The sequence below is a fragment of the Hylobates moloch genome, unplaced genomic scaffold (genome assembly GCF_009828535.3).
Source record: "Hylobates moloch isolate HMO894 unplaced genomic scaffold, HMol_V3 SCAFFOLD_7, whole genome shotgun sequence".
Classification (NCBI taxonomy): domain Eukaryota; kingdom Metazoa; phylum Chordata; class Mammalia; order Primates; family Hylobatidae; genus Hylobates; species Hylobates moloch.
Genome location: NW_026652282.1, coordinates 15571383 through 15583120, shown reverse-complemented (window position 1 = coordinate 15583120; position 11738 = coordinate 15571383). Strand labels below are relative to the sequence as shown.

The 11738-nt window shown below is 41.2% G+C and overlaps 1 pseudogene; it reads left to right on the top strand.

Annotated features, from left to right (window-relative positions):
• The first annotated feature begins 4352 nt into the window (after positions 1-4352).
• On the top strand, positions 4353-5165 carry LOC116811556 (biogenesis of lysosome-related organelles complex 1 subunit 6-like; annotated as a pseudogene).
• The last annotated feature ends 6573 nt before the right edge of the window (positions 5166-11738 follow it).

Genomic DNA, 11738 nt, shown 5'->3' with positions numbered 1-11738 from the left:
TTCCATCTCAAAATAATAATAATAATGCATCAACATTGGCTCATTAATTGTGACAAGTGTACCATACCAATGTAAGATGTGAATAGGGGAAACTGGGTTTGAAGTATGTAGAACTCTCTGTACTATCTCTACAACTTTTCTATAAACCTGTTCTAAAATAAACAGATTATTTCCAAAGCAAAAACACAAAAAGTCTGTCGTCCACACATGTATGGATTTCTGAACTCTATTCTGTTCTATTAACCTATTTATTTATCTTTACACCAGTACCACACCATTTAATGAGTAGAGCTTTATGATACATCTTGAAATAAGGTAGAGTATTAGTTCTCTAAATCCATTCTGCTTTTTCAATGTTGTTTTGCTTATTCTAATTCCTTTGCATTTTCATATGAATTTTAGAATTAGTCTGTTGATTTCTGTTTTTTTAAAAAAAGGCTGCTGGGATTTTCATTGGGATTGTGTTGAATCTCTGGATTAATAAACTGGGAATGGTTGGGGATCTTCACATTATTGAGTCTTCTGACTCAACACAGTATACCTCAAGATTTATTTAGATCTTCTTTAATTTCCCTCAGCAATATTTGTAGCTTCTAGTGCACAACTTGCAAATACTTTGTCACATTTATTGCTAAATATTCCATTTTTCAAAGCTCTTTTTAATAGTATTGGTTTTGCTATTGTTGTTGTTGGTTTTTGTTTGTTTGTTCATTTTGAGATGGAGTTTCGCTCTTGTTGCCCAGGCTGGAGTGCAATGGTGCAATCTCGGCTCACCGCAACCTCCGCCTCCCGGGCTCAAGTGATTCTCCTGCCTCAGCCTCTCGAGTAGCTGGGATTATAGGCATGTGCCACCACGCCTGGCTAATTTTGTACTTTTAGTATAGACAGGGTTTCTCCATGTTGGTCAGGCTGGTCTTGAACTCTCGACCTCAGGTGATCCACCCACCTTGGCCTTCCAAAGTGCTGGGATTACAGGCGTGAGCCACTGTACCTGCTCAGTATTGGTTTTTAAATTCCAATTTCTGATTGTTCGTTGTGAGTATATTGAAGTAAAACTGATTTTTATATATTGATCTTATATCCTGCAAACTTGCTAAACTAGCTTATTAGTTCTGCTAGCTCTTTTGTAGAGTCCATCAGATCATGTCATCTGCACATAGAGATAATTTTTCTTCTTCTGTTCAAATCTGGATGTCTTTATTTCTTCCTCTTACCTGATTATACTGGCCAGAGCTGTAGGTTTTTCATATATGCCCTTTATTAGGTTAAGGAATTTTCCTTCTGTTTCTAGTTTGCTGAGAAGTTTTATCAGAAATGGATGTTGGATTTTATTCAACATCTATGTTTACTGAGATACTCATATGTTTTTTTGGTTTGTTAATAAAGTGAATTATATGGAATGAGAGCAGTGTTTAGTCTAAAGCTAATTATTCCCCACTACTGAGGCAAGGTCCTTTGGAGTACTCTATTCAATGCTCCAAAAATTAGGAGATTATCCATACTAATTAGTGGGACAAGGCTTTATTCTGGGCCCTAAGTGAGAAGCGGGTGGTTCTTTCCCTGACCTCGGGTAATTTCCTCATGTGCATGCACTGCTCAGCCTTCTGCTGAAAACTTGAGGGGAAGCCTCTTGCAGATTTCCAGAGTTCTCTCTCTGTCCAGCTGTCTCCTCTCCGGGACTATGTCCTACAAACTCTAGCCACCTTGGACTCCCAATTTAGGGATTCTTCGGGCTTTGCCTGAGTTTCCCCTCCCTGTGCCACAGCCTGTAAACTCTCTGAAGGGAGTAAGCTGGAGCAATTGTAGGGTTTACCTCATTCATTTCTCACCTCTCCAGGATGACTATTATTTAGTGCCTGATGTCCAGTGTTTTGGAAATAATTGTTTCAGATATTTTGTCTTTTGTTTTTGTTGTATCAGGAGGATACATCTGGTCGCTGTTACTCCATGTTGGCCAGAAGCAGAAGTTGACTTCAGGTTTTCATTTACTCTGAAAATCTTCTTCTAGCTGGATGATAGAGATTAAAAGTACTTTTATTTTCCAACTCAGCCTGCCCTGGCCCCTTTATATTCCTCATAAATCCTGCTTGAAAACTGAACAGTTTTTGCTTTGGCTCATATCTCTTTTCTTATACTCTATTATACACAGCTAGGACCAATCAGCTGTCACTTTCAACATTTTGCCTGTAGACCTCCTTAGTCAAATCCAAATTTCATTAAGAAGCTTTTCCATCTTCCATATTATCATAGACTACACTTTTGGAAATTGTTTCAAAACCACATAACATGTGTAACCATGTTTTGTAGCCTGCAATAGCAGTTTCCTAGCTAATTTTCCAGGTTTTGCTGTTTCCTCACTGCTTTTCCAGCCTCTGCCCTAATGTGGCAGGCCGGGTCTCACTAACACAGGCCTCCATAACAACTGTTTCAGTACTGACTGAGTGATTCAGTTAAATATTAAAAGATGAAAGAGCCAGTGCCCTATACAAAGGCTGGAATGTAACAAAAGCCCACCAAGAGTTTTGCCTAGCCCTTCCCTGGGCCTTAAAGTATGGCAAGATAACGAAGGAATTCTTAACAGGACCCATTTAGGATTAAACATGTTTTATTGTGGGTCTGAAGAAACTCCCCAGGCCTCCGCAAACAAGTTTACTGGGGGTCTGAAGGAACTCCCCAAACCTCCGTGATTTAGCAGGAGACAAGATAAGGGTAATCACCTCAGCACTGGGACCCATTTAGATTAAGTAAATTTACTGAGACACCAGAGGAAGGTCTTCAGGACTCAGACCTTAGTTATAGATTAAAAGAAGTCAATCACTCATGTCTTTAGATGAATGCACACTTACATGTAGACATATAGCTCAGAAGGTATATAAGCTCTGGAAAACTTTGTAATTTTGAATTGGCCTGGCCATAATTTCCAGGCCTTCTCCCTGTAGCCAGTTGCAGAAATAAGAACCCTCTTCCTCTCCAGTTCATCTGCATCTCGTTATTGGGCCACAAGAAATAGCAGCCCGATCCTCAGTTTGGTCCAGGCACACTAACATCTTGTCCCAAAGTTATTGACACATATTTCAGTTTTTGTTAGGATAGCACTCCACTTGTAGATATCCTTTTCCTTATAATTTAGTTTTTGCCACATTATAAACTACTCTAAAATTCAATGTCTTAAAAACAGCAATTGCCGGGCACAGTGGCTCACACCTGTAATCCCATCACTCTGGAAGGCTGAGGCGGGCAGATCACCTGAGGTCGGGAGTTCGAGACCAGCCTGACCAACATGGAGAAACCTTGTCTCTACTAAAATACAAAATTAGCTGGGCATGTGTGGGGAAAAGAAAGAGAGACTCTGTCTCAAAAATAAAATTAAAATTAAAACCGCTCAGTAATAAAAAGCCAAACTAAGGCAGACATCAGACTTTGCCTGTAGTTAATATCTTGAGAGTGACTTTTTTTCCACACTGTAAGGTTAGGAACCCTCGAAAGCAGGCATTTTCTGCACATTCTCAAATATGACAGTCCAGTCAAAGCCTTGGTATTTTAACCAGTGTTGTCAATTGTATCCTGTTATAAAGCAAGCAAATTCTTATTGAACTTATGTGAATAACCAGATTGCCATAAAAATAAGAATACTCATGAATAGTTTCCAAATTCTGGAGGATAAGGTAGGAAGAAAAAGCAAATGCTTCAATGGAGTCTTACTCTGTCACCCAGGCTGGAGTGCAGTGGCGTGATCTCGGCTCACTGCAACCTCCACCTCCCCGGTTCAAGCGATTCTCTTGCCTCAGCCTCCCGAGTAGCTGGGACTACAGGCGTGTGCCACCACGCCCAGCTAATTTTTGTATTTTAGTAGAGATGGGATTTCACCATGTTGGCCAGGCTGGTCTCAAACTCCTGACCTCAGGTGATCCACCCACCTTGGCCTTCAATTTTTGTTTACAAAAATAAACTTTATCAAATTGTTGTAAACTATAGGTAGCTTAAAAGAAAAAAGTGTTCTCAAATCTGAAAAACAGGGCTGGCCGCAGTGGCTCATGCCTGTAATCCCATCACTTTGGGAAGCTGAGGTGGGTGGATCACGAGGTCAGGAGTTCGAGACCAGCCTAACCAACATGGTGAAACCCAATCTCTATTAAAAATACAAAAATTAACCTGGCATGGTGGCACACACCTGTAATCCCAGCTACTCAGGAGGCTGAGGCAGGAGAATTGCTTGAAACCGGGAGGCGGAGGTTGCAGTGAGTGGAGATTACGCCATTGCACTCCAGCCTGGGGAACAAGAGTGAAACTCTGTCTCAAAAAAAAAAAAAAAAAGCAGATGAGGCCCCTTCCCTGTTCCTAGCTGGAGGGACATGAGTGTCCTTGGGCCATCGTCCTTGGACGGGGCCCTGATAAGGCCACCCAACAGCCTGGAAGCCCAGGAGCCCATGCTGGGTTTAAGTGACACTTCTCCAGATGAAGGGTTAATAGAGGACTTGACTATAAAACAAAGCTGTGGAGCAAGTGGCAGAAGGATTGCTTTCTCATTACTTGCCAGATCTGCACAGATCAAAACAAACCCTCCAGGAACTCGCACAGAACCAAGTTGTATTGTCAGACACACTGGAACAAGAGATTTCAAAATTTAAAGACTGTCATTCTATGTTGGATATTAATGCTTTGTTTGCTGAGGCTAAACACTATCCTGCCGAGTTGGTGAATATAAGAAAAGAGATGCTGATGCTTCGTGAAAAAAACATCAATTTTTTTAAAAAAAGAGCACAGGCCAGGCGTGGTGGCTCGCACCTGTAATCCCAGCACTTTGGGAGGCTGTGGTAGGCAGATCACTTCAGGTCAGGAGTTCGAGACCAGCCTGGGCAATATGGTGAAACCCCCATCTCCAATAAAAATACAAAAATTAGCTAAGCATGGTGGTGCAAGCCTGTAGTCCCAGCTTGGGAGGCTGAGGCAGGAGAATCTCTTGAACCCAGGAGGTGGAGGTTGTAGTGAGCTGAGATCGTGCCACTGCACTCCAGCCTGGGTGACAGAGCAAGACTCTGTCTCAAAAAAAAAAAAAGCACTTAAACTGCAGCAAAGGAGGCAAAAAAGAGTTGGAAAAAGAGCAGCAATGACAGGAGTTTGAAAGAGAAAAGTAGTTAACTGCCAGACCAGCTAAAAGGACATGACAATTTGTGTTTGTATGTTTTCTTCTCCTATCCTATATTTGGATTAAGATGGCTTAAGTGTAGACTGAAGTTGAGGTAGTGGCTTATACCGTTATATCAGATCTTGAAATCCTTATTCCAGGATTACTGTGTCTCCATGCCTTTCTTCCTAAATAGTAGACATCATATTGCTTTGTTTTTGATATTTATATGTAAGTTTTTCAAATTTTATTTAATTTTAAAATGTACTATTTTGACCTCGAATCATTTATAAACTGGAAAATGGTTAGAGTCTAGACTCTAAGTGGTTAAAAATTCCTATGAATTTTTTAGCTTCTTAATGAATATAGATTTAAAACTTTCCAGTTCTTATTTTATGAACTGGCTTGCGTTTCTGGCAATACAATGCTGATTTTTAGTAATTGTCTTTTCATTGCTTAGTTAAGAAGAAATGCCAGCTGTTTAATCACATCTACCCCTGGAAAAGAGGTGAGCCTTGTGAAGAACATAGTGGAAAAGTGCATGCACGGGAAATAACAGCACTTCAGGTGTAGTTCAGGTGAGCAAGATGCCAGATAGATTCTACTAACCAGTGCCGTTGTTACTGCTTTTGAAGCTTTTGGGTTCAAAGATTACATCTAGGCCAGGCGCAGTGGCTCACGCCTGTAATCCCAGCACTTTGGGAGGCCGAGGCAGGTGGATCACTTGAGGTCAGGAGTTCGAGACCAGCCTGATCAACATGGTGAAACCCTGTTTCTACTAAAAATACAAAATTAGCTCGGTGTGGTGGCACATGCCTGTAATCCCAGCTACTCGGGAGGCTGAGGCAGGAGAATTGCTTGAACCCAGGAGGCAGAGGTTGCAGTGAGCCAAGATGGTGCCACTGCACGCCAGCCTGGGCAACAAGAGTGAAACTCCGTCTCAAAAAAAAAAAAAAAAAAAAAAAATCTTGAAGTGGAATGATGTATAGCAACGACCTACTTTATAATGATAGAGATGGTGAAAAATTAGTAAATAGTTTCACAAAGACGTAGCATGATACCTTTAGTGTTTTCTAGATTTTTTTCTGGATACTATATGTAGAAACTTACTATGTGAGGAAAATATTATGAGGTTTCATTGTTTAAAATCAAGAGTGTATTATTTACTGTTTTACAGTATTATTTAATATCCAACTGGTCTCCAATCTCTATTACATAGAGACTGTGCAGAGCCTGTATGAAAGATGTATGAATGTGTATCTTCCATAATCCACATTACATTTTTGGTAAGCTGGAATCACTACCTCTGATCACGTGGCAGGCTAATGATGGAGAAAGCATTGGATTTAAGTTCAGGGCTAAGAACCGGTTTGTTTAAAAGTTTAAATTGTGGCCAGGCATGGTGGCTCATGCCTGTAATTCCAGCACTTTGGGAGGCCAAGGTGGGCAGATCATGAGGTCAGGAGTTCAAAACTAGCCTAGCCAACATAGTGAAACCCTATCTCTACTAAAAATACAAAAATTAGCCAGGTGTGGTGGCACACACCTGTAGTCCCAGCTACTTGGGAGGCTGAGGCAGAAGAATTGCTTGAACCTGGGAGGCGGAGGTTGCAGTGAGCCGAAACAGCACCATTGGCCTCCGGCCTGGGTGACAGAGCAAGACTCTGTCTCAAAAAAAAAAAAAAAAAAAAAAGTTTAAATTGTTTGAAAGGGCATTTGTCTTCTTTAATGAATGATTGAATGATGGTCTCACAATTCAGTTGACTTTGACCTAATATTTAAGAGTATAAATATATTTTATTTGAAAAGGCTGAGTGTTGCCCTCAAACACTTGCTAAAACTGCCTAGGGCAGGATTCATTAGGGCTTGCAGGACAATGTCACCTAAATTGCTGAATGTACTCATTGTAATATGATATCTGACAAAAGGGGTACAGTGTTTCTGAGTCGTTTTGGACCAACTGCAATGGTTGTTTCAGATGCTGGTTCCTGCACACTACTCTCAATTTACTGAAGCACATCTGGTTTTCTGTTTTGCCTTGCTTTTAGTTTTTCAAGTTTCCCCCTGTGATTCCAATGCACCTGAAAAATTGAGAACCACAGGCTCAGTGGTAGGTCAGGGTTTCCCACACTAGGCTGCATAGCATTATCACCTGGGAACATTAAAAAATACAGACATTCTCGATTCTTAGTGTAATTAGCTATGATGTGGATCCCATGTATTTTTTAAAGAGCTCCCCAGATAATTCTGATGTCAGGAGCCACCGGTGTAGACTCTCTAGTGAGTCGTATTATAAGCAGTAAAATACTTTGAAAGCTACCCAGTAACTCTTGGGATTAATTTTATGAAATAAATTCTGAACTGCTGTTTTTGATATAGTCAGACTTAAGACTGAAACCTAGCAGGCAGGCAATAGATATAGAATTCTAGTTAATTGAACTTTTGTGACCTGTATAAAAATAAATCATGTTTATTGAACGGATGGCAAGGCACATATACTTTCAGAATTGTATTAAGTTTTGAAGACTTTTTAAAAAAATGTCAAAATGTATATATATTAGTATCCACTATCTTAAGGTCAATTGTAAACCAGAAGTACTGTTATCTTGGTGAGTAAAATCTAAAACTTTAGCTGTATTTCAGTAACAAAAACATATCTTACTAGACTGAGTGTGGTGTCTCATGTATGTAATCCCAGTGCTTTAGGAGGCTGAGGTGGGAGGATTCATTGAGCCCGGGATTTCGAGGCTGCAGTGAGCTATAATTGCACCACTGCACTCCAGCCCAGATGACAGAGTGAGACCCTGTCGCTAAAAACAAAACAAACAAACAACATATCTTACTGACTAAACCTGAATGGAACTTTTTTTTTTTTTTTTTTGAGACAGAGTCTTGCTCGGTCGCCCAGGCTGGAGTGCAGTGGCGCAATCTCGGCTCACTGCAAGCTCCGCCTCCCGTGTTCACGCCATTCTCCTGCCTCAGCCTCTCCGAGTAGCTGGGACTACAGGCGCCCGCCACCACGCCCGGCTAATTTTTTGTATTTTTTAGTAGAGACGGGGTTTCACCGTGGTCTTGATCTCCTGACCTCGTGATCCGCCCGCCTCGGCCTCCCAAAGTGCTGGGATTACACGCGTGAGCCACCGCGCCCGGCCGGAACTCTTATAATTAGTCTTTCTGCATTTTTCCACAAAATAGTGAATTGGTACTTGGGAGACTTCTGTTTTTTTTTGTTATTGTTGTTGAAAAACCTGCCTTTGTTCTGAAATTATATCACCTGTGTTCTGAACTAAGCTGATGGGAGTTCATTTTGTATTTACTTTGCAGTAAGTATCATGTAAATACGCAAACGTTGAATGTAATATAGATTGTGATCACAGTGGTTTTTTGGGTGATACAGTTTATAAATATACCAATTATACACCCCCATACATTTGTCTGATTTTGAATTTGTAAAATGAGGACTACTGTTTACACATTTAATACAAAAAAAGGTCTCTGAAAAAAAAAAGCAGATGAATACTCTAAGAAAACCTTGTTTTAACACAGGGGACTAAATTTTAGTTTTGTATTAGTGCACTTTTGGTCTCAAAGCTTAATTTTTAGAAAACCCTAAAAATAATTCCCTTCCAATTTTTGCCAACTTGATCACATACAAAATCCTTTTTTTTTTTTTTTTTTGAGACAGGGTCTTGCTGTGTCACCCAGGATGGAGTTCAATGGTGCAGTTGTGGCTCACTGCAGCCTCTGCCTCCCAGGTTCAAGTGATTCTCCTGCCTCAGCCTCCTGAGTAGCTGGGATTACAGGCATGCACCACCACGCCCAGCTGATTTTTTTATTTTTAGCAGAGACGGGGTTTGCCATCTTGGCCAGGCTGGTCTCGAACTCCTGACCTCAAGTGATCCGTCCACCTCGGCCTCCCAAAGTGCTGGGATTACAAGTGTGAGCCACCTCGCCTGGCCTACAAAATTCTTTTCATAGGATTTATCTCCTACACACCTACAACTTGCTCAGACCTCTTAGAACTTGCTCAAATCTTGTACAACTTGCTTAAACCTTCAGTTTTGTTCTATACTTCCTTCTTTTTCATATTGGAACAACCAATCATTCTACTTTATGACAAAAATTTACTTTCCTTTTTCCTGTATCATTTTGACAACAAAAATTCTTCCTCATACAAAAAAAATTACTTTTTCTCTTTTCAACTTTTTTTAAGCCAAACATACATTTTCATACTTATAACTTTCTTGACATCGCTCTTACAGGTTCCTCCCTACCTCGTTTCTATTTCCTTCCTAAATCCTTATTTTGAAACAACCTTTAAATAACCTCCAAATTAGACAAAATTATTCTTAAGAAAAAAATATCCTTTTATTTTTTCCTCACCAAAACACATCTTACTTTCTTCAGTTTGCATACAGAATTCCTTTAGTTTTAATTATTAGAATTTTTAATCCTTTGCAATTGTGAATCAGTATTCTATAAATTAAGTTTCATAATTTCTAGAAATATGCACTTTCTCAAAGTACAATTTTTCATATTAACAGACCAAAATATATTTATTTTTCCATAGCTTTTCTTTAAACAGACTAAAATATATTTAGTCTTTGTTTTTTTTTTCTTTTTTGAGACAGAGTCTTGCTCTGTCACCCAGGCTGGAGTGCAGTGGCGCGATCTCACTGCAACCTCTACCTCCCGGGTTCAAGCAATTCTCCTGCCTCAGCCTCTGAGTAGCTGGGATTACAGGTGCCCACCACCATGCCCGGTAAATTTTTGTATTTTTAGTAGAGATGGGGTTTCACCATGTTGTCCAGGCTGATCTGGAACTCCTGACCTCGTGATCCGCCTGCCTCGGCCTCCCAAAGTGCTGGGATTACAGGCGTGAGCCACCGCGCCCAGCCAGCCATATTTAGTCTTTCTATAAAATTTAAGAAGCCAAAAATAAATTTAAAGTTATGTTCAAATTAATGTTTCAGTATTCTAACTTAATTGGAAATGACTCAGACAGTCCATGAATATTACTTAATCATAACAGGACTTTAAGTTACCGTAAAAGGTTTTCAAAACTGAAAAGTTCATTTATCAATTTGTATCCATTTACATACACCCAATTTACTCATTTTTAACAATTATGCTTGAGTTGTTCATTAAGCAAAGCTAGCCATCACCTCAAGTTATTTTTCAAAAAAAATCAGGAAACTGAAGTATTACAGAAGCAAAAAGACTAATAGGTTAAACATGGTTCTTCCACTCTGCTTTTTTTCCCCTTCCCACTGAGACGGGATAGTTCTCTTGAACTCCTTCGTGGGCGGGAACTGGAGTAGCTCATTCCACTCAGCCCGCCACTGGCTACTCTTCGCAGGAGGGAGCGTGCAAGCGAGTGAGTGCAGGAACCAGAGCAAATGAATCCTGGGACGGACTGGTCGCTCTTCTCTGGTGGGAGCAGGCTCTTGTGGGCCCTGCAGCAGCGTCCAAGCATGTTACAACCAATGCTCTTTCAGCTCTGCCATCCGGGGATGGCCAAGTGCCAACCAGGTCAGTGGAGGGTCAGGGTGGCAAACCCTGCCCTCTCGGAACCCGGGTTCATGTCTGAAGTCCAGGAAGAATCAGGCCAGATGAACTGTTTGAAAGGTGATGAATGCAGAAGACTTTATTGAGCGGTGGGTGGCTCTCAGCAGAAAGGGAGGCTGGAAAGGGGATGGGAAGGTGATGTTTCCCTGAAGCCCGGCCGTCTCTGCCTGGGCTCCTCTGCGAAGCCGCACCGTCTGAAGTTAGCCGTGTCTATGCATAGTCTCTGATGCGCACTGCTTTTCTGCTCACCACTCAGCTGCTTGTATCCTTGACATTCAGCCACTTGTGTTGCTCTGCCAGCTGAAGTCTTTTATCGGCAAAGGATAGGGGCAGGGCAGGCCAAAAATGGCAACATTTGGCTGGAAAAATGGGGTCAGCTGTTTTCACTTAGGGCCGAGGTTCCAGGCTTATGGGTTGGGTTTAGCCAGGAGCCCAGCCCTTCTGTATCACCATGACTGATAGGTATCAAGATTTGTTTTCATGTATTTTGCTCTTTGGTTGGCTTTATAGCTTTATTATACATCTAAGAGGTAATAAGCTTGTTTGACTAGTAAATTTAGGGGAAAAATATGCTTGTTTTATAATTAATGACTTTAAACACGTTTTCTTTAAGCCAATTAAATAGAGCTCTTTTATATATTTTGGTATGAAAATATCAGATACACATAACACATAGATATACGAACATACACACAGAAAGAAGCAGATCTTATTGCTTTCATTAAGATTCATTTGCCGGGTCGGGCGCGGTGGCTCACGCCTGTAATCCCAGCACTTTGGGAGTCCGAGGTGGGCGGAACACGAGGTCAGGAGATCGAGACTATCCTGGCTAATACTGTGAAACCTCGTCTCTACTAAAAATACAAAAAAAAATTGGCCGGGCGTGGTGGCCGGCGCCTGTAGTCCCGGCTACTGGGGAGGCTGAGGCAGGAGAATGGGGTGAACCAACCCAGGAGGCGGAGCTTGCAGTGAGCCGAGATCGCGCCACTGCGCTCCAGCCTGGGCGACAGAGCGAGACTCTGTCTCAAAAAAAAAAAAAAAGACA